Here is a 23,548-nt window from a genome sequence, read left to right on the forward strand (position 1 = left end):
CGTGCACCGCAACTAGAGAAGCTGCGCGCTACAACGGAAGATCCCACGTGCCGCAACTAAGACCCGACGCAGCCAAATAAATAAATATTTAAAAACAGACAAACAAAATTAATGAGAGATGTACTAACAGTGCATAATAATCTAGCCTCACCAAGTTCATTCAATTAGCACTTCAGAGCATAATCATAGCTGCCACTTACTGAGGTCTGTGTACCAGACAAGCAGAAAACACAGGGCTCTCTTGTCACGGTCACAGACGCCACAATGTACATTTAAAACCTGAAGCTACTTCAAAATCATGATGTTTATTAGACCTGCTGCTGGACCTTGTTATTAAAGGTGGTAAAGGACCCATTTGTTACTCTGTCACCCTTTTGGTTTGGTATTTTGATAACTATTTCAATACAACCAGTTTTCTTTGTCATCCTATGTATTTTCTTCTTTGCTTTAAAAAACATTATTCTGGAAAGGGATCCATCCACAAGCGTCACCAGACTGACAAAGAGGTTCATGACTGCACACTTTTGGGAACCACCTGCTCTAAGGGGACAGGGTGGCCTCATCTCTAAGCAGAGAGGAGGGTGTTTCGGCTGCTGATAACGTCACAAAACCTCCGTGGTCTCTGTGGCGGTGTGGAGGGTGGGCAGGGCTGACGTCCCTCCACCAGGAACGGCCCTGCAGACAGCACCACGCCCTGCAGGCCGCCGGGGCCCCGTCTCCATGGCTGCCCTGAGATCACCCATCCCTGACGTGATGTGAGCTCATGATTTACCGGCTGCCATGACAACAGGCTCTCCAGGCTTCTACTCATCACACGGGCCGCCTACCACGCGGCTGAGTTGGGAATCAGAAATCAGACATCCTGATAAGGCCTGACTGCAGTGCCCCAGGGCCCACGGCTCTGCCCGCTGTCCACCTAGGGCCATGGGAGCGGATCCTGGGAAGAAGCAAGGCAAAAACTCCCTGATGACCAGCGTGGAAATCAAGCTGTCCCAGGGTGAGCAAGGGGACAAGCATAATTGTTCAGAGAAGCTCTTCATTTCTGCTGTTTTCTAAGTACTTAAGCACATGGAACTGAACTTTCAAAAAACTGCAAACCACGGTAGGTCAGGCAGCCAATCTGGAATCGGCTCGGCCTCCACCCCTGCCCCGTCACCCCAGCTTTCAGGGACGATCTGCTGTTACAAGCACAAACGCAAACGTCTGGGTGCCAGCTTATACCATCAGGCCGAGAACAGCATTCCTGACCACGGACGACTTGAAATAAATCACAGAACCTGGAGGCTGAAGTCACCTTGGACAACCTTGGAGACCCAGAGGAGAGAGCAACTCACCCCCACCTGCTCTAAGCCATCAACTGTGAGCCGGATCTGGGCAGGTCTGGGGGCCTGGTCTCGGGGAGGGCCAGGGAACGGCACAAAGGTACCGAGCAGCAAGCACCAGCACTGCCCAGAAGGGGCACAGTGCTGCCAGCCCCGGCCCCGGCCCCGACATTGCTTCTTCCACCACATCTTATTCTGAGTTATCTGACGTTCAAAAACAAAAAGATCTGCGTGACTGTTCACTCCTGGGTGACTGAAATGTTCCTTAAGAAAAGTCTAAATTACGTTCCTGTCTGCACTCACTGGCTGTTCGGTGCTGCTTGAACTTGGGCCACAGCCTTGCTGGGAGGCTGGAGGGTGGGGCACTCCTCCAGGAAGTGAGGCCAGCACACCGGCACCCATGTCTTAGTGGGGCTGGGATCAAAGATTTGCCACCCAGATACCAGGAGGCCATTGTAAAGCTCTTTCCAGAATCTCAAAGTAAGCGTTAGTATTCAAAGCCACGCATCCCCTATTTTCCTTTCAGAATTCTGTTTTCATTATATTGGGTATCACAGCCAGAAGCTATGAAGGCAAAAGAAAGTGATAAAAACAGCTCAGGGCTGTCCAGCCCTTCCACGCCACGCCTGGGGCCAAGCCGGGTGTGGACATCAGCTCCTTGATGCTTCTGGATGTCGCTGTGAGGAGGACACGGAGGCTTTGGGGATGAGTGATGTGTCAGGCTCCCCAGGCCAGGCCTGGGTCTGTGTGTCTCCTCATGGGCTAGAAGAGCTCGTCAGGCACGGACCAGAAAGCAGATGTCGACCGACCAGCACGCTCCCGCTGAAAGCAGGACACACGGTTACCACTGACCAAATCCACCTGCTGCCTACACAGGCAGGTCTCGCTTGTGGCCACCGAAACGGACTGAACTGCATTGAAAAATCACAGCAGCCTTTTTGAGGAAGTTGAGTGGAAGCAGCCTCAGGGCGAAGCACTGAGAACGCAGACAGGCTGTCAGCTGGAGATCAAGTCAAACACGACCGAAGCGTGGGACCCGGGCGACCGACAGCCAACTGTGAGCAGGGAAACAAACCAAACCCGGCCGAGTGCCTGGAGAAACGGACCGTCTGACCAGACACAAGGACCCAGGAACGCTCGCCCGCACGCACGTCTGGCACGAGTGCCCTGCCACGTGGAGCTGGGATGGAACCCAGGCCGAGACACAGACGCCTCCGCCTGGCCCGGGGCTCGCTCCCGCTGCCCCGCGAGCTCAGAGTCAGCTCGGGGCAGGGAGGACCCAGGCCCGGTCACTGCAGGAGGACTTGCTCTCAGCAGCGTCTGGTGCCACCGGCGTTCCGATGGGATAGTCAACGTCAGCCCAGAGCGCGGGGGCTCTGGGGACACCCCACAGCACGAGGCTGACCATCAAGCCCCGCTGACGCCCCCAGGCCTGCAGATCCCAGCCCGTGCGTGAGCCCCCCTCCCCCGTGCCCACAGCGCCCAGAGGACTTTCTTCCCCCTCGTGCCCTCGGGCAGGCTTGCACAGCAACTCCCGCTAGATGAAGAGGAAGGGCGGGTTGGGCGGAGCCCGGTGGCACAGTGGCAGCCTCCCCAGACCAGGGAGGGGATGGGGACAGGCCCTGCAAGGAAGGCAGCCAGCCGTGATCTGCAGACCTGTTCTCTTACTGTAAATGTGACACCCTCGCGCGGGCCACCATTCCTGTAAGCCTTTCACGTCTTCCTCTCTCGGTGGAAATTCCCACCTGGTTCTTGGTAACATGCAAAGAAAGGGCCCCGAAGGTGGCCTGAACAGGGAGCTGACCCCAGGGGCAGATGCGCCCAGGTGAGAGCCGGCCCCAAAGGCCCGGCAGGTCAGCGCCAGGATGGCTGCTGACCCGAAACCCTGAAGATATTCAGCCTTCTCCCGGGGAGCATGCAGCTTGCACGGGAAGAGGCCACAAGCCAGACAGACCACTGAGGATTCATTACAAGACAAGCACCCAGCTACCCTCATGTCAGTGACTAATATTAGTCTCTATTTTTGTTGCAAACTCAAAGAACTTTGTCTACGATGGGGTTTTTTTGGTTGGTGTTTTTTTTTTTTTTAATAAATTTATTTATTTTTGTCTGCGTTGGATCTTCGTTGCTGTGCGTGCGCTTTCTCTAGTTGCGGTGAGTGGGGGCTGCCCCTCGTTGTGGTGCGTGGGCTTCTCATTGGGGTGGCTTCTCTTGTTGCAGGGCACGGGTTCTAGGCACGTGGGCTTCAGTAGTTGTGGCACGTGGGCTCAGTAGTTGTGGCGCACGGGCTTAGTTGCTCCGCGGCATGTGGGATCTTCCCAGACCAGGGCTTGAACCTGTGTCCCCTGCACTGGCAGGTGGGTTCCTAGCCGCTGCGCCACCAGGGAAGTCCTACAATGGGTTTTTTTTTTTTTTTTCCTTTTTTTTTTTGCGGTACACGGGCCCCCCACTGCCGCGGCCTCCCCCGCTGCGGAGCACAGGCTCCGGACGCGCAGGCTCCGGACGCGCAGGCTCAGCGGCCATGGCCCACGGGCCCAGCCGCTCCGCGGCATATGGGATCCTCCCAGACCGGGGCACGAACCCGTATCCCCTGCATCAGCAGGCGGACTCTCAACCACTTGCGCCACCAGGGAGGCCCTACAATGGGTTTTTAAGTGGGCTTTTGTGGTTAACCTGAAACTCCCACCAGCATTAAAAACACAATCTTCTTTGAGGAACAGTCCCCAAAGCCACCCCTGTGATGTGTAAAAAGAAAACTTTTTTTCTCATAGAAAATGTTTTAATGAACTTTCCCTCTTAAGTTAAAAATGCCCCCTCTGATTCACCATCTGTCTTTACTCAACGATATCAGAAATACTATAATCAACACAAGGAAGGATTAAAGAAATACTAGTAAAATACAAATTACCTCCTAAAGAAATGTCCCCCAAATGGCTGATATGACATTACTGTGGGCTAGTGGTTCTTTCAAGCGTTTGTCAGAAAGTTTGGAAGCGCTTTACAAAAAAGCCCCGTGAAAACAGGAAAACTATCTTATATGTGCATTTCTCCCACACATTTCTCTGCAGCACTTACTAGTTCTGATTTTACAGTTATTTTGTGACTCCCTGATTACCAACTGCCTCTCCCACCAACATAAGCATCACCAGGGCAGAGGTTAGGTCTGGTTTGGTGCAACTGTTTGATGAATGAATGAACAAACGAGTGCACAGATGAAAAAAGAAGAGCTCAGCGTCACACCCACTCCTGGTAGAAACGCCTTTATTGATTTATAACTCAATGCCCAGTGTTTTGTGGCAAAAACATGAGGCATTCATGTGAGGACTGTCATTCCATCTTTGGCGAGCAGCCTGCCCCATTTCAACCCAAGAGGCGGCACTGATCAAGCGCCTGCTACGTCCCGGGCACGAGATCTCAGGAGCCTCCTCGTCGTTCTCACATCCACCCTCTCGGACACTGTCTTCGCTCCACAGGTGAGGAACCAGGGTGGCACAGAGGGCACCGTGCCCGCCGACCACAGTGCTGACACCAAAGCAATCCCCACGGAGCCCTCCGCCAACGCAATCCCTCGACTCCCCCAGCCTCCCTTACGGAAGAGTTCACATGACATCTCTCATACTTCAGGAGAGCCTTTTTCTCCAAAGAACCCAGATCCTTTTCATCACCCCAAACATACAGGAATCTAACCTATCATCCCTCTAAAGCAGCTGGGAAAGTTCAGAAAACTCAATTTAGTGCCCTTTTACGTTAACTACCTCATCCTAGTTACCTGGAACACCTCTCAGCACCTAAAGAAAATGGGTGATTTCTCTTTGTAATATGTATATTATTATTTTGAGCTCCCGTAATAATTCAGGAAGTAATAGCCACCACTAGTGCACCAGGCACGTACACTGTGTATCATGTGTATCATCTCATCTAGTCCTCACCCTGGGTAAGGCAAACATGATCCCGCTTTACAGACGGGAAACCGAGGTCACCAGAAGGTGAGTGACAGGCAAAGCCGGGACTCAGACACAGGTCTTGCTGCCCTCACAGCACGAGAGTTCTGCTAGCAAGCCGAACTGCACAGCGCTCAGCACCCTCCCCGAGATCCGCATGGCCAGCCCCACGCTGAGCACCTCCACACACTGGCTCCGACTCCACTCACTGGGCATCGCCTGAGCACCCTCGACTCTCCTGTTCTCGGGCTGCCCACCTTCAGAAGGGGGCAGGCAGAAACGTCAGAGAGAGGCCGGAAGCAGGCCGCTATGACAGGTCAGGGTGGGCGAAGGTGGCATATCCATGAGTGGGATAGGAGGACAAGAACAGCTTTCTGAATATTAAAAAATTAAGGAGAGCTTCCTTACATTTTATTAAAAATAAATTCCAGTGCTTCCCTGGTGGCGCAGTGGTTAAGAACCTGCCTGCCAACGCAGGGGACACGGGTTCGAGCCCTGGTCCGGGAAGATCCCACATGCCGCGGAGCAACTGAGCCCGTGCGCCACAACTACTGAGCCTGTGCTCTAGAGCCCGCGAGCCACAACTACTGAAGCCCGCGCGCCACAACAAGAGAAGCCACTGCAATCAGAAGCCCATGCACCGCAACCAAGAGTAACCTCAGCTCACCGCAACTAAAGAAAGCCCACACGCAGCAACAAAGACCCAGCACAGCCAAAAATAAATAAATAAAACAAACTTATTTTTTAAAAAAATTCCAAATGGATACAAACTGTAAATAAACATTTTTAAGTGAAACAAAAACATCCAAATAAATATATTAAAATTGAATAACTTTTATAATTATGGGGGGGGGGTAGCCAAAAGCAGAGGTCACAAGAGGCAAGCTTGAGTACATGAGATTTTTTAAGACTTCTCTAATCACTGGATAAACTCAGAAAATTTTGACATAATAAACTCACAAACCTAAAAATATAAACCTGGATATAGAGTTTAAATTTCTAAGGATTAAAAACGCCAACTGGAAAAATGAGCAACATCTATGAATGGAGAGTGTGCATAGGAAACCCTAGTAGCCAACAAACATAGAAAATACATTCAGCCTTTAGTCAAAGAAATCCCCACCCCCACCCCCCAAAAAAAACTGTAAGTAATTTTTTGCCCATCTGGTATTTATAAGAGCTTGGGGAAAAATATCACTCTTATCCAAACTAGGTGGTTTTGAAGGTATGTTTCAGAAATCTTTTAAAATCATGTTCCTTTTGATCTAGTAACTCAACGTCTAGTTGTTTATCCTAAAATACCCAGGTACCTACACCTAAGAGCATTTACCGTATATATCATAATAAAAGACTGACAAGGACAAAAACGTCCAGCAGCAGAGGGCTGGTTAAATAAACCATTACAGTAATTTCCCGACACAACACATCTACAATTGTCACATGGAAAGATGTCCAAGTGGGAGAAAGTTCCAAAACAGTGTTTGATGCAATCACATTTGTCCTCTATTTACACACGTGCGCGTACACACACACGCTTGGGGTATGAATGGGAAAACTCAAGGAAGGATTAAAAACAAAACACTAACTGATTATTCCCAAATGGTCATACATGATTGGTCCTCTTTATGCCTCTGTATTTTTTAAGTGGGCATATTATATCTAGTATTGGAAAAATAATAATAAGGCTACTTTTTAAAAAAGTTACAAGATATAGGCATAGTCATTACCCCATTTAATAGCTAACCACACTGATTTTAAAACTTGCCTAATTCAGGATTTGTGGCAGGACTCTTAAGACTTCCGTCTGCATTTTACAGATGAACAGAGTGAGATGAGAAGGCTAAGCCCCTCGCCCATGGCAGGCGCCCAGCTCCATCGCCTGGAAGACAGGGCAGCCTCCGCCTCCCTCTGCAGCCAGGAGGGCTGGAAGGACCCTAGGTGCTGGGCAGTGCCTGGGGACCCGCCAAAGGGCACCCAACTGCCAGGGCAGGGTGTAAACCTAGGTGTCCTCGCCCCAAGCTCACCACGCGCTTCTGCACTGTTGCCTGCCCACGTGTTGTGTGAAACACAAGATTAAAGCCACCGTTTGGGTTTTACAGCCCAGATAAGGGGAACCCATACTGGAACTGCACACGAGAAAAAAAGCAGCTCAGACGCTGTTTCTGCCCATTTCGGAACGTGGCCCTCGGCACACGGGGCGGGCCTGCTCCCACCCAGAGCTCTGACTCAGGCTGGGGTCCCCCTTCTCCCTCCACACACACTGAATCATCTTCTGAGGTGGCAAAGAAACCACCGCCTTGTACGTGCAAGCACGAGGGGAGCCCGAGGCCGGAGGGCCCACTCTGGGGGAGCGCGTCTGCACCGATGCTGGGCGAGGTCCGCGCGAGAAGCCCACGACTCGCTGGGGCAGTGACGCCCACGGCAGGGGGCCACCCACGGACGGACGGCATTTCTTTCTTTCTTTCTTTCTTTCTTTTTTTAATGGAAAAGAAAACCCAATACAGAGGGCGTGCCTCACCTATTCAGGGCAGGTACCATTCTGTTAACTACTTGAGCGCCATGTGCACACATGCAGGTGAGCAGCAGAGGAGAGGGGCTGGCGGCCTCGCCCCACTCCCACCCCCACCCCCCAGTGGCTTTTCAGGCAGTAAAGGCTTGGCCGCTAATGGGCTTCTTCTGAGCCAGGGCCTTCTCCCTGGGAACTACTTGCTGACTTCAAGCCTTAAGTTTAATTTCGGTAATGGACTAAGGATAAATTAGCATTCACAGAGCTCCAGCTAATGCAAATCCGCTAAAACCTGACCTATCAGTATTACCTGTGAGGCCTGATGAATTTTAAGAGAATCAGGAAGAAAAAAAAAAACGACATCAGGAATGAAAAACCACCATTTTAGTTCTGTCCCACGGGGCTACTGAGTGCAGTCTTAGCCTTTCGCCTGCCTGGAAAAGAGTAAATGTCTATTTCTACCAGCTGGGCTGCTGCTGACACACACACACACACCGTGTCACTCAGAACCAAGGTGCCATGTCATCTGCCCGTCTGGGGAACTGACAGGTGAGCCTGGATGCCCAGGCTGCAGGGCGTCCATCCACCACTGAGTGAATTATTCTACGTGGTCCAGCACAAGAGGAGGAGGAGGAGGAGGAGGAAGGAACAAGATGGGGCCGCACGGACCAGCCCAGGTGTCCACAACGCAGGTCAGCCCCCCAATGTGGAAACACCCGTGGGAGAGGGACGAACTCCAGGGTTTCCACATCTGACCCTCATGGGAACCGAGCGCCCGTCCCTGCCTGAAGGATGACTTCGGGGGGTGATGGCCAGATGTTTTCAAGTCACTGCACAAAAAGAACTATCTTGGACCAACCAAGGCAGCAGGACTCAACCATTCAGAAGTTTGGGTTGGTCCTCAGAGGTGTGGCATTCCAAAGCAGCTCATTCTAATCAACTGTCAAACCAAACACTGCTGAAATCTTCACCGGGAGTGATTTTACATTTCTTCCTGTTTAACCTACTATCTTTTAAAATCATTTTACCCAAGACGAGGCTCAGCCCTTCCTCATTCCTTGCCTCAGCTCCGCTTCCCTTGCTCTGAGCGCGTTCCTCACCCTCTCTGTGAGCTGTTCCTCACTTCCTCCCTGAAAACAGGAAATCCTGCAGACAGACCTCCTGGGCCCACGAGCCCGCCTTACTGAGCCTCTCCCCACGGCTCTGCTGTTGCTCTGTTTGCTCAACTAGAGGAATGCGATAATAACCCAACACTTTCCCCAACTGACCTCTCCGCTTGTGATGTTTCTACCGCACTGTGTATGCGTCCACTGCCAGGGTCCATTCTACCTTGTGTTTTGGCAGTTCGCAGGCCAAGATATCTGTCTTCCCACAACCCTGAGGCTGACTCATGTCGCCACCCCAGCACGTTGTTGGGCCTGGCAGGTCGTCAGTGCTGGGTGAGCGCTCACTGAAACGGGACCGTAATTCAGCATCTGTAACGATGCCCGTAATCCCACTGACAAACCTGTACCTGAACAAGTGCACTGCATTCATTTGCCCAACCAGTGTTAAGAATTCTCTAACGTGGTCTATCACTGGCTCCATTTCATAGACAGAGTGGGTTGAAATTAATGATTAGGGTCCCACAGTTAGAAGGTAGGCATGCTGGGCTTTGAAGCAAAAGCCTGCAGGATTCTGAGGCTCCACATCTTCAGTGACAGCGCAGCCCCCAAAGTCAGCCAGGAGCAAAGGGGACTCAGCTGTGCAGCCAGCTGGGGGGTGCTGCGTCTGCCCTGGGAACCTGCATCTGCAGGGCCCTGAAGGCCCACGACCTGGAGGCCTGGGCAGCCCCTAACGGAGACACTCAGCACACACATAAACGTGGCCCTAGCGCTTCTACAGCCGTTTTAAAGCCATTTCTTTAAACTAGGTGGCATGTATACAGACATTCTTGATATGGCTTGTAAGTTTTTACTTGTTTGAAAACAAGATCCTCTCATGATTTAGAAAATAAAAACAAACAAAACAGACAAGAGCCCCTTCCAACTTAGCATAAGGGACTTCCTGGACCTGATAAAGATCATCTAATAAAAACCTCCTGAAAACATCACTCACACAGCAAAGCATTTCTTCTGAAGACAGAACCAAACAACGAGGCTTGGAATCACCACTTGAACAGATCTGAGCAAGGGCGGTAACAAAAGAAAAAGAAATATGCAGTGTGACTGGAAATGAAGACACAAAACTGCCACACACAGACGACATGACCACCTACGTAAAGTTAAGACGGAATCCAAGATGCTGTCAGAACTAAAAAGAACTCAACAGGCTCGCTGGAAACAAGATTCCAGATATCCACTGCATCCCTGTAGTGAGCAACTACTAATTAGGAAAGTTAAGTTACAAAGACGCCCTTTACAAACAACAACATCAAACTGTAAGGTAGGGAAGAGGCGCAGGTATAAAACGGACTTGAAAGACAGCTCGCTGAAGCAGCACTGCCCTTGGCCAGAGCCTCCGCCATCGGCCTCGCGGTGAAGCACCCGGGCAACTCAGAGAACCTGCGGCACACGCCACAGCCGCCTTAAAGATCCCGGAAGCGTGCACTCACTCAGAGGAAAAGGAAACCAGATTCTGGGTGGCTGCCTCATGTTCGAACACAGGTGCACTGTGTAACCCTCTACGAATAAATCTGCTGAGCATGATAAGGTTATTCCCAGGAATACCTTCCAGGGCCTGGACCACTGGCACCTCACATTTTCTGGAACGCTCACGACACCTCTGCAAGGCAGGGATTATCACCACCGTGCAGAAGAGGCCGAGACTGGCAGGTGAGGTGACCTGCCCGAGGTCACACAGCCGGCAGCACAGGCGGGACCTGGACTCCTCCAGCCAACCCGGCTGAGTGGGGACCGGGGCGGGGGCGTCTGGAAGGTTACTAGCGTCTGGAGGAGTTACTAGTGGCTACGACGTGGGCTGACCTGTAGCTGAGCACATGGGGTCAGTGCTTCCCCCACGCTGTCACTGAGGAATTCTTGGCATCCGATGGCCTCCTCCAACAACCAGCCAACGGTGTTGCCGTGCTGCTTGAGTTTCCAGTTTGGGGAGGACAACACATCAGCGGTTCTAAAACAGCCCAAATCCTCCAACATTGAGAGGAGGGCTCCACGTCCCCTTCCCTTGAGTCTGGACAGGCTCGTGACGGCTTGGACCAGCAGTGGAGGGCGAAGGGGAAATGACACCAGGGACCTGTGAGCTGAGTCACGACGACCAGGCACTTGCACCCCCTCTCTGCAAGCGTCTGCTCTCCAGACACGTCCTCCTGACACACTTCCTCGGGGAGCCCAGCCTGGGCCACGTGAGAGGCCCCCGCGGGCAGCCCAGCTGAGGCCGGCCTTCGAGTCGCCGCAGCCCATGTGCCAGACGTGAGTGGAGACGTCCCCAGACGGTTCCAGCCCGGAGCCACCGCGCTCCCTCCCAGCCACGGCCTCGTGGGGCAGAGACATGGCAGACTCCATGCCCGGTCCAGACCCCTATCCAGCGAGCCCACAGGCAGCAACGGGCAACAGGCACAGACACCAATTTCTGAGCAGTACCACCCGCTACTCAGTCCTGTCGTGGTAAACAGGCAACGTGAGCATCTTCAAAGAAACACGCGTGGAGCCGAGGCAGGTTCCGAGGGGGGTCCTTTGTCGGTCACGTTCCCATTCCAGGAAGCGGGGATGGTGGCCAACGGCCCAAGTCCGGGCCCCGGGTGCCCAGAGCCCAGCCAGCCCGACCCGAGGGGGGCCTGGAGGCAGCAGGCCCTGCGGTGGCCAGGAGCTGGACAAGGGCGTCTCCGAGGGCGGGGAGCAAACCACGCAGTCGGTCACCTCGGGGGAGGCGGGGTCTCCTGGGACCCAGGACTGTGCAACGCTGGTCTGACCGGAGCCCCGTGGGGGACAGAAAGAAATCTGCTCATTGGGCCCACGGTCCCTCTGTGACCGCCAGCCTCCCGGGACCCCTCCGCGCACCCCCACGGCCCACTCCCGCCCACACCTGTCCACCTCCTTCCTGCGCCCCTGCCCCCAGCTCCCCTCTTCGCAGAGGGAATAACAGCCGTCAGGAGGGAGCGCCCGCGGCCCACCGCCCCCGCAACCCCTGCTCCTCCGCGCCACGATTCCCCCCTGCCCGCTCACTCCCGGCAGCACACCCGCCGCAGCGATGACTCCCGTAAACAAGACAGAGGGAGAAAAGATCTTCTAAGACACTGGAGAGCAAAACACAGATCAGCTATAAAGCAACCACAGACAGCCGACTTCGACAGCAACAACGTATGGCCAAAAAAGAGGAAGAGTATCCACTGGCAACGCTCAACCTATAAACGTGCCTCAGAAACTTGCCCTGAAGAACGAGAACAAAGATGTTCTCAGACGGCGAGCCCTCAACAGACCTGAGGAACAAAGCCATCTGGGGCTCCCCCCACCCCCGCAACTACCCGTCAGCGGCTGCACCTGCTCCTTCCTCCTGATTCTCCCCAGTCAGGCCTGTGCCCCCAGGCAGCCCACCGCTCCTCCGGCATCAGGTCTCCGCTTCCTCCAGCTTCCCCTCCCGCCTCCCCGGCTGTTCCTCCTCCGTCCCCGGCCAGTTCCGCCCGCCTTCCCCTCCTGCCCTCCCAGCCCTGCCCCACACGTCCAGCCACAGCACGGCCCGGTGATCGCGCCTGGCCGCGCGCTGCCAGCCCCCTGACCTCCACGGGGCTCTTCTCTGGCTCGCGTGTCCCGCGAGCCCCCTGCTGCCCTCTCAACACCTCCGCTGGGACGCCCAACAGACACCCCAGGTCTGACGCATCCCAGCCCGCCCCACCCTCCCCAGGACCCTTTGCTGACCCCCCAGTCCCTCTGCACCGGCTCCCCTGAACCCGCGTAACAGGGCCACCAAGGCCCTGCATCATCGACACCTCCCACGCCGGTGTCCTCGGCCCAGGCCGAAGTGCTGGTGTCACCCGACTCGGTCCCTCACATCTCACACCTAGCCCGCGAATGAATCCGACTGCCCTCCACCTTTCAACACCTGTACCGTGCAGGCTCCTTCAGCTCCACCATCTCCACCGCTGGCACACAGGTCCAAGCCGTCATATCTCCTGGTGGGTGACCCCACAATTCCTGATGGGTCCACTCTGCATCCGCACAGCAGCCAGCGACTGGAGGGCAAATAACGTCACTGTTCAAACCCCCGGTGGCCCCCTATCTCAATCAGAGTAACAGCCGGAGTCCTGCCACGGCCCCGACCTCTCTCGCATCTCCTACTGCTCCCCTCTTTGACCGACAGGCTCCCACCCCAGGGCCTTTGCACCTGCCACTTCTTCTGCTCGAAACTCGCTTTCCTCAGAGATCCGTGTGGCTTGCTTGCTTGCTTCCCTCTTTCAGGCCTTTGTTAGGTGTCACCTTCTTAGACGAGACCCCACTGCCGACTGCCTGGTTAGAAACAGCACCTGCCCTTCCGCCACCTCCTGCTCCGTCTGCCTCCAGAGCACCTGCTGCCTGGTAGGCTCCGCATCGAGTCCTCCCTGCACCAGGCAAACCCGACGAGGGCAGCATGCACTGCTCTACCCCAGCAGTTAGAGCAACACCCGGCAAAGAGCGCGCTGACAGATGTGAGTGGCTGTGATGAAGGAGCTCAGGTAGATTCTAATTTTCTTTGAGCTCCCTCACCATGGCAAAGTCTGCTGGCTGTCTGCTGTGGTCTGGTTGCTTGTTCCTCTATGGCAAGCGGGCATGTGCTGCCCAGCTACACGGCTTGTGCAGGCAACGGTGGGTTAGGTGTGCGTAGGCAGGAGGTAGGCTACGGGCGGACCCCTGGAAACCCCACAAACCTCCCCTCCAGGCCCCTCGCCTTCAGGGTGGAGATGCACTCAGCCCTGCTCTCAGGATGCTCCCGGAACAGGGCGTGAACCCCACACACTCCTGGAAATTTATACAGAGGAAAAATAAACCTCCATGAGTTTGGATTCCTACAGGAGCCGTTATGTTTAGATCTATTTAAGAGCTTCATGTGCCCCAACTAACGCATCCTTCTGTAGTCACTATGTTTTTCTACAATGAACACGAGTCTTTTTATTTTTAATAGAATAAAATAGAGGTTAAAAATAAACATTACAAAGGAAAAACTTCAGCCTCTCTTTATGATATCTTTTTTGAGATAAACATGGTTTCTTGTTACACATCAAACTATTCCCAGCCTGGATATCTACAGGGTCATGTCTGCAACACTGCCATTGTAAAGGAAAAAAATACTTCCTCTCCTCAGTGATATATTTAGAAACCAAGTGTTTCAACTCAGATTTTGTTACAAGAATACTCCCATGTTTATTTTAAATTATAATCATGATACTTTGAAAAGAAATGTTACTTTAAATGATAATAAAACGAGGCACACATCGAATAGCAAATATCATGGTGCTATTACCAAACAAACAGATCCCAGAATGTTCCTTATACCAAGACAAGCATCTGAAAAGACTAAATAAAATAAGCTTTAGCTTTAAGATGTAAAATTTCCTTGCACACTTTAGCAAGGCTCCTGTGGCCAATACCCGTGGCTCAATCCAAGTCAACTGAGCATTAATTTGACTGTAATCCCCACACTTGGAATGAAAGCAACTCCCCGAGGGGATACTTAAAAGCAAATTTACCAAACGACAGAAATCGGAAAATTCCCCAAATCTGTACAATTAGATATTTGAAACGTCACTTCTAAATAGTGGCATCCTGTAGAGGTACAAATTTTTTGAGTCAGAATAATTAATTAGGAGTAAATTTGTTGAAAATCAAGCAGATCAAACCCCAGGACTGTTGGGCCTCTTCAATCAATTCTTCTATAAGAGAAACAAGCCCACAATTTAAAATAAATAGAAATGTGTTTCTGAGTTTTTCAGAAGACTGAAAAAAAATTTAATGGTACTTGCCCACATCTTGGATTGTGGATGGTGCCAGATGCGGAGTGCCGACTGTTATCTTGAAATGACATAACTGTGGCATTTTCCCATCCACACCAGGCCCCACCATTAGCTAGAGCTTTATGCATGCCCAGTGCCCTCTGCAGCTTGGCGAAGACAAGAGTCAGGGTCTCCCGCACCCTGGTGGGCCACACTGAGCTTAAGGTCGAACCATAAATGTCATTTTCGGTTGGTCATGATTCAACCAAAAAGGCGTCCCTCAGAGTGAAGTATGCTGGCGCCTTCAAGCTCAACGCCAACTTTGGAAATCTAGGATCATGAATATGCATGAAATGATCAAGCCCAGTTTTTTTTTATCATATTAAAATTCACATAACATAAAATTTACCATCCTAACCATTTTAAAGTGTATAGTTTAGTGGCTTTTAGTACATTCACAATGTTGAGCAGTCTCTGCCACTGTGTTTCCGGAACGTTTTTGTCACCCCAAGAAGAAACCACACACGCATTAAGCAGTCCCTCCCAGCTCCCTCCTACCCTCAGCCCCTGGCAACCACTGATCTGCCCGTGGGAATTCTTTTTTTTTGTTTTTTTTTTGCGGTACGCGGGCCTCTCACTGCTGTGGCCTCTCCTGTTGCGGAGCACAGGCTCCGGACGCGCAGGCTCAGGGGCCATGGCTCACGGGCCCAGCCGCTCCGTGGCATGTGGGATCCTCCCGGACCGGGGCACGAACTCGTGTCCCCTGCATCGGCAGGCGGACTCTCAACCACTGCGCCACCAGGGAAGCCCACCCCAGGCATTTCTTACAAACGGACTCAGCCCCGTCACAGCTTGTCTCCACAAGGAGCTCTGCAGATAGGGCTGATGGCCTGTATCTGGGGTCCCTCCCACCTCAGGTGCATGGCCCGCCATCAACTTTCCACAACGACATGGGCTTTCAAAGGAGTTTGTGCGTTTCTGCCGCTCACTCTTCCAGGACCCTGCCTTCCGGGGCGGGGGGGGGGGGGGGCGGGGGATGAGACGCAGCAGGGAGCAGCGCTGAAGGTGCCAGCTGTCCAGGCCCATGAGGGGACCAGCCAAGGTGGCAAAGCTGTCCAGCCAGCCTGCGGTGGCCCAGGCGCACCCAGCGGGCCTGGAGGCTCAGGCCAAGGGGAGATGCTGTTTGAATTGAAGTCAGAGCTTGGGGGAGCACTAGGCAAATGATACAAGGGAAAACATGCCTAAAACGTGAGTGGCCGACGCATGCCCTGCGTTGTGGGAAAAGTCAGAAGCAGACTCAGCCTCTGCCGGGCAGGTAGCTGGGAGTTAACTCTCAAGAACCCGAAAATCACACAGGCAAAAATGTTTAGGTACGGTAGAATTAACAGCTAATTCTGTGCACAAATACTGATTCACACACACCCACAGTAAACATGCCTTTGGGAAATCTGAGCGCTTACTGTATACGTCATGATACGAAGGAGGGGCCTTTCCTCAAGAGTCAGTGTTGCGACCCTGTTTCTAGAGGGAGTCCCCATCTTTCAGAGACACACACCGAAGTATGTGTGGATAAATGATGCGGTGTGGGATTTCTTTCAAAATGTGCCAGTGAGACAGGCCACGTGTTGGTACTTCTTGAGGCCGAGTGATGAACACACAGGGACCACTAGACTTTCCTTTTATACACGTTAGGAAGTTAAAAGTACCTTTAAAGTTTGAAAGACGTAACAGCAAATGCGGGGATGATCACAGTGGCTGGGATTCCCAGAGGAGAGAAGTGCGTGGGGCTGAGGCCAGCTGCAGAAGCAGCACTCCAGGCAGGGGAGACCCCCTCCCAGGCAGGGACGCACGAGGGCCAGGCCACGGCTCTGAACCAGAGGGCACATGTGCCTGGAACCGCACGCGACGGTGTGAGCGAGCACACGGCCGCTCTCCCGGGAAGGGTGCGGAGCGCATCGGTGGTGCTGGAGCTGCGGCGTGAGGGCGGTGGGCCCTGAGTCAGCCGTGACCCCGGGGCCAGCTGACCGGCTGATGGCAGCCTCGCACACGGGTCCGGGCTCACAGGCCCTCCAGCAGCTTCCTCCTGACCGCAGGCGCCAACAGGGAGATGAATGACCACAAACAGGGCGGACGAAGCTAAGTGAAGGGAACTTTCCAGAAAGGAGGGGAAAGCTACAAGCCTGCTCAGAGGCCTCAGAGTCAGCCCAGGAGCAAAGTGAGGACGGGCAAGTTAAGAGCCCTCGTGCAGGGAAAACTGCCAGGCTTGCGGAAGCCCTCAAGAAAAGGGACATGTCAATCAACTCCTGCAAAATGAAGCAGAGTGTCAAAAATAACTGTTTTCCCCACTCTGTCTAATACTCCGTGCCTTCAAGTCGTGAAATATACTAAATATGACCAATATTATAAACAAATTATGCAGAATATGTTACTTTTTCATGCTTATAACTCAGTCATGCTCACTGGGTTTGACTTAAAAAACCTTACATCTGGGACTTCCCTGGCGGTCCAGTGGTTAAGACTCTGCACTTCCACTGCAGGGGGCACAGGTCCAGTCCCTGGTCGGGAAACTAAGATCCACATGCTGCGCAGTGCGGCCAAAAATACAAAACAAAAACAAACAAAAACCTTACAGCTCAGAAAGGTTTACTAAAAATTAGGTAAGATTTCCCCATAACAATATACACCGAGGAAGAACGCTGTTCTTCAGAACATCAACTACATTTTAATTCGCCTGAAGGAAGCAGGTAGATTCTAACCCCTAAGGAAGGGGCTCAGTGGGACACACAAGCAGCACCTGTAGCTCCCAACTGCTGACCTCCCTTCCCACAAGGCAAACAGGGATCACTGGCGACGTTCTCCAAAAGCCAGCACTCTCAGCACACCATGGAAGATGAGCCAGATGGGCCTGTGTGTCCCCTGATAAAAGAGCCACACACATTTCAATTCTGGTAAGGCTTGAAGGCACAGCAAATGAAGAATTTTATAATTTAAAACTTTAATATTTGGAAACAACCCCAAAGTTCCATCAACAAATGAATGGATAAAACGAAATGTGGTCTATGCCTACAGTGAAATATTATTCAGCCATAAAGAGGAATGAAGTTCTGACGCCTGCTACAACCTGGATGAACCCGGAGAACACTGTGAGCCGAAGGAAGCCAAATACAAAAGCCCACCTCTCGTATAATTCCATTCATACGAATCATCCAGCACAGGCAGAGACACTGCGACAGAAAGCAGGGGAGCAGCTGCCAGCAGCCGAGAGAACGCAGAATGGACAGGGACAGCTACGGGTACGGGGTTTCTCTTCAGGTGGTGAAAAAGTTCTGGAACTAGGTAAGAGGTAGTGGTTTGCAAACACTGTGAATGTACTTAATGCCCTGAATAGTATACTTTAAAATGGTGAATTTGAGGTCATATGTAGTTTATGCACCTACCTACATATATACAAATCTATATACATATATACGTACACATATACGCCATACTTCATGGATGTATCTTCTCGGCACTGAGCTCCCGAGCCCCGTGGGGAGGAACCGGGCCCTTCCGCTGGAGAACACACTCACTGCGTGAATTACCAGCACCAGCAGATTCTTCAGATCTTCAGCAGCAATACATGAAAATACTGTGGTAAACAGGGAGACCAGCCTGGTGCTCTGTGACCACCTAGAGGGGTGGGGTAGGGAGGGCGGGAGGGAGACGCAAGAGGGAGGAGATATGGGGATATATGTATATGTATAACTGATCCACTTTGTTATACAGCAGAAACTAACACACCGTTGTAAAGCAATTATACTCCAATATAGATGTTAAAAAATAAAATAAAAATACAGTGGTAATTTGAGGCTTCGTGAGCTGTATCTTGAGAAAATAAAGCTGTTGTGTTTTTTTGAAAATTAGTGTCATACAAGACAGAGATAACCAATCAGAACATGGGCTTTTACACGTTTCTTGGACAATACTGACACCCCACCTCTGTTCTCGCCCAGCCGTGCCCAGCGCCACACCGCCAGCTCCCGGGCACACTGGCCTTTCGTCCTCCTCTCCACAGTCGTCGGTGGAGACCCCAACAGACGGGCTCCCTCCCCTATCCTGGGAGCTGCTCAGGTCCGGGCACAGCACAGGCGGAGGGAAGGTCATGGCCGGTGGCATACAGCGTGTCATTTGGAAACCTCACCCGAGGAGAGCTGCCTGCAGCTACCCAAGCGGGCACGGGTGCCAGGAAACCCTCCAAGCCCTGCACTCTCGGCCAGCAGAGCTCCTGTGCTTTGGGGCCAGCGATCTACCAGACCTAAAAAACGCCAGGAGCACTAAAGGCTCAAGGGGCTACACGGAAGCAGTAAGGGAGGGGCTTCTCTGCCAGGTCTCTGCTCTCCAATGGCTCCAAAGAGTGACACCAGGGTCACCTGCTGGGTCACAGAACAGAGTGCTCTTGACGTCTGAACACCCAAGCGGGCACTTTGCAGTGGCCTCAACGAGCGCCCCCCCCGCCACAGGATCGGCACGGCAGAGGAGCCCTGTCCACTGCCAGCTCTGTCCGTCCACCTGCCCGTCCATCCATCCAGTGTCCAGCGCCCCTCCTGCCCACCCGGCACCTCCCACTGCACCGGGACCTGCCTGTGGGTCCCACCACCACCACCCCAGGAACTGACACCCACCAGAGCCTATTAACCACATGTCAGCTCAACGGGACCGCGAGCTCCCTGATGGGCTGGCTGGTCACAGACCACCCGAGGGGAAGGAGACAGACGCTGGGGAACAAGCCGAGTGCCTGTGGGCTGTGGGGGAACACCAAGACATTCTGACTTAGCTATTCGGCAGGGTTTCACAGGAAAGCCGTTCTGAGCAGATCCTGGGAAGGAGTTTCCATCCGCAGGAAAGGGGGCCGGGACCCACGCAGCCAGAAGTGCAGGGCAGGGGGGGCGGGCGAGGACCCGGTCCTGACCCGCTCCAGGGTTTAGAACGCGTTCTATAAATAGCTGGCAACCTCTGATTGTGTCCAAGTAGGCAGTGTGGCCAAAGCAGGGCCCCGGCCGCAGCCCCGCAGGACCGAGCGGTGCTCAGGCCTCGGCACGCAGGTTCTTCCTCGGCTGCACGCTCCCACTCCGGCAGGACCCCGCTGTCCAGAGTCCTGCCCTAACCCAGCGCGGCATACATTCTACCCACTGATTGTTTGCCCATCTCCCCCCACCAGATCCTAAGCTCCCTGAGAGCAGGATCATCTGCTTTGGTCCACTTTCTCTTTAGCATCTAGGACAGGGCCCAGCACCAGAGCAGCGCTCCACGCACGGAAGGAAGGCAGGTACGGTGACGGCGGTCAGGAGCACAGAGGGCAGCGGGGGGACACGGCACTGATCCTGACAACAGATGGGGCTTCTGTCCCTGTCGCTGGGCCAGGGCTGTGACAAGACAGCAGGGACGTCAGCACAACTCTTCACCAACAATTTTTCACACACGGGGAAGTGACTGCCTGCTCGTTAGGAATCAATTAGAACAGCTTCCTCTATGTAGGTCACACCATTCACTCGTATTTTTTCTAGAGCAGGTCAGAAGCTACGAGCAAAAGCCCCTAAAAACCACTCGAAGATGCAGCCAAGCGATGGTGCTTCACACAAGCACCCCTGGCAACAAATCTCCAAGAGGGCCCCAGGCTGTTTCCTGGGGAGGGCGGGGGGGATCCACTTTATTTTTAAATGCAGTGGTGATAAAGAACCAGCAGGACAGGTGGCAGGGAAGGGGGCAGGGTCTTCCTCTAGGCCCACAGAAATGTTTTAAACCCCTTCTGGATGCCAGCCAGGAATGGAAGCACCTCCAGACTGATAACCTCAGAAGAAAATCCCAACTCAACGTGTGCTCAGGTTATCGGAAAGTTCCATCAGCATCTGCTGGCGAAGACAGAGGCTTTCTTAACAGGACAACTTTTATAAACACCTCACAGAAAGCACAAACAGAATTCAGCAAACTAAAGACACCACTCACTTAAGTTGCCTATTTTCAAAAACAGCTCTGAGACCTGAGGGAGAGCCACACTCCTTCACCAAGAAGCCAAAAGAAAGCACTGACCCCATTTCCTTCCGCAGCAGAGACCAGCGTCCCTTTTCTGTCCCCCAGTCAATCCTACGGCTTCCCACCTACACCTGCTCCAAGGAACAGGCCATCCAGGTCTGCTCCAGCCCCAAACCCCTCCTGCAGTCCCAGATGGGCCACACAAACAAGAATTCAAACTCCAAATCGGACTGTCTTCTTGGGTGGTTTTATTAGAACATGCTTGTAAATCATGATACAATTTAATTAAAGTGGAACATCTTTCTAACACACTGTGGCATTAAGTATTCACACACAGATCGCTTGGTAGATTGAAACAGAACAGAACTCAGGATTCTCCTGATTCAGCAGTTCTCCACGAGTGGTCCTGGGAACTCCTAGGGGGTCCTAAGACCCTTTGAGGGGGTTCCCAAGGTCAAAACTATGTTCATCTAATACTGAGATGTCATTTGCCCTTTGTGTGCTGACAACTGCACTGATGCTTCAATGGCAGGTAAAACTGCGGGTGCCTCAGCACCAACCCAGGCAGCGGTGCCGGTCTGCGCTCTTACCGGGTCCATCACCAGAATGGGGAAAATGCAGTTTACCTAGAAATGTCCTTAACAAAGCAGTAGAATGCGTTCATGAAACACTGACTCTCAGGCCTTCTCACTATCTGTGTGAGAAGCAGGAAATGTTCGTATCCCAAAGTACGATGGAATGCCAAGGAAGAGCGACTGTGTCAGCGTGAGCTGTGAGCTGACCTCCTTTTTCAGCGGAGATGACCTGGGAGCTGGGCAGACACCGTCTCAAAACTGAACCAAGTGGGCCTGCCCCTCCAAGAACACGGCTGCCAGTATTTGCTGCGATGATAAAATTCAAGCTTTAACGTGACAATCAGAATTGTGGAAAACTTGTACTCGCCGCCACGAGCTTAAAGCCTCCAAACACTTAGACTTGTGGCGAGAGGAGCAGGGACGCGATGTCCCCGAGTGTGACTCCTCCCTGTGTCTGAAAGACCTGAAAACTCTGCAAACCAACATCCTCCAGTGTCAACGCGGGACGTCACAAAGTCACCTGGCTACAGATCGATTCACGCCGCAACGGGTGCGGTTCTGGACCCCACACAGCAACTAGCTCGTAAGAAATTACGACTTGCTGCGTTCTGGTGGCAAAGAAGAACGTCCACAACCTGCAAAGGCCTCTAATAGTCCTCCCTTTCAGCCACAGACCGGTGTGAGGCCAGAGTTTCTTCGTACACTTCAACCAAAACACCGTATCCCAGCAGACTGAAAGCAGAAACCAACTGCTGCTTTTATTAAGCCAAACCTAAAGGAGAGTTACAAAAATGTGAAACACCACCTTCTCATTACACCGTTATTAGTTTTAAACAATTCTTCCATAAGAATATGATATATTTATACACATCAGATTTCTTGTCAGTACATTAAATATTCGTCATTACAGCACATTAAGTATTTTTTAACCCCCCCAATTTTAAGATCTTACCCAGTGTATAACCCACATAAACAGAGGGTCTGTGGGGACCTTGGTAATTGAGAATATAAAGAGGTCCTGACACAAAAAGGTTCCGGAACCACTGCCTGAATTGATCACTTTACGGGTGTGGCTGGCCATCCAGAGTGGTTCCGCCTTGCATTTCTCCAGGAATAAGGGCAAGGGTGGAAGCTCTGACTAGTAAAGGAGGTGCTGCAGACACCTCTGATCTGGTCCCCAACAGGTAAGAACGGCAACAGGAGGAGGTGGGTGCTCGGACCATCCCCGGTGACCGCGCTCTCTTGCCACCGTCTGGTGGCTCGCCGGACCCGTCGACCAGAGATGGCTCCACCACCGGTGCTGTGTCTTGCTGGTATGAGAGGTGAGCAATTAAGAGACTGCACTCCACAGCCACTCTCTCTAGGAAACTACCCACCAAAACGGGAAACGGACGTATACAGAAAATGTCACCAGAATAAACACAAAGCCAATCACTGGTAAGCATGGCAGTAGCCCGCACCTGTTCCAAAGGAACTGAAGTGATCCACAGCAGACCTCGACGGTCAAGTGATCTGCAGCTGCCTTTGCATTCACACAGTCAGCTTTCGCCTAATACCCACAACCAGGGATGGGGAGGAAAGCGGGCACACGAAGTCTGCGAACGTACTGAGCTCTCAGGACCCTGGGATACAAGGACGAGTGCGCCGTGCACCTTCTGTGCAGGTTTGGCAAATCCTCACCTCACCTCCAAGCGCACCCAGTTACTTCAGTTTAAACAACTACCCGTCAAGTGCTCAAGTCAGAGACAGCAAACACCATTCACTTCAAAATACATAACATTTCGCCAGGGACAAGGTCTGAGCAAACAGGTGCCCTCCACCCCTTTCAGTTAGCACACAGCCTCATCCACGGCCACCACGCTGGAGGGTCAGGGGCTGGCACTCCCTCTTCACCAGCCCTGGGGTCTCCACAGGTTACGAGACTGCAGAGGAGAGGGGAAATCACCTGAGGGCTCTCGAAGTCCACAACATGCTTTCCTTGGCCTGTTTTCCAGTTTAACCTTAAAAAAAAGGCAACAACAACCCACACCTCCTCCCCCATCTCCCCCACTGCTGCGCTAACACGCCACACGATGGAACCGGCTCTCAAGGTGGCAACACGCTACGATTACACAGACTAAGGGGTGACGGTGACGGCCGTCTCACAAGCCAAGGGGAGCAGCGTAAACAGGGCCACGGAGCACCCACACAGCCGCGGCTCCCCGGGCCACCTCCCCAGGTGCAGCCTGTTTCATTCTGATGTAAAAAGGGGGAAAATGGTACAGGGATCCAGGAGCTGGGCTTTAACAAGGCCCTTC

At 52.7% G+C, this 23,548-nt stretch overlaps 1 protein-coding gene across 11 annotated transcripts in view; it reads right to left on the reverse strand.

The window, feature by feature from the left end:
• AGO2 (argonaute RISC catalytic component 2) overlaps positions 1-23,548 on the reverse strand; it is a 108,989-nt gene that overhangs the window by 64,004 nt on the left and 21,437 nt on the right. Inside the window, exon 1 of one of the 11 annotated variants that reach the window (XM_060116161.1) lies at positions 12,804-12,844. The exons of the other annotated variants lie outside the window; for them this stretch is intronic. The gene's annotated coding sequence lies outside the window, so the exon portion shown is untranslated. Of the gene's footprint in view, positions 1-12,803; positions 12,845-23,548 lie in introns of those variants that run through there. 11 annotated transcript variants of the gene reach the window in all.

Source organism: Mesoplodon densirostris, chromosome 13, assembly GCF_025265405.1.
Source record: "Mesoplodon densirostris isolate mMesDen1 chromosome 13, mMesDen1 primary haplotype, whole genome shotgun sequence".
NCBI classification, from domain to species: domain Eukaryota; kingdom Metazoa; phylum Chordata; class Mammalia; order Artiodactyla; family Ziphiidae; genus Mesoplodon; species Mesoplodon densirostris.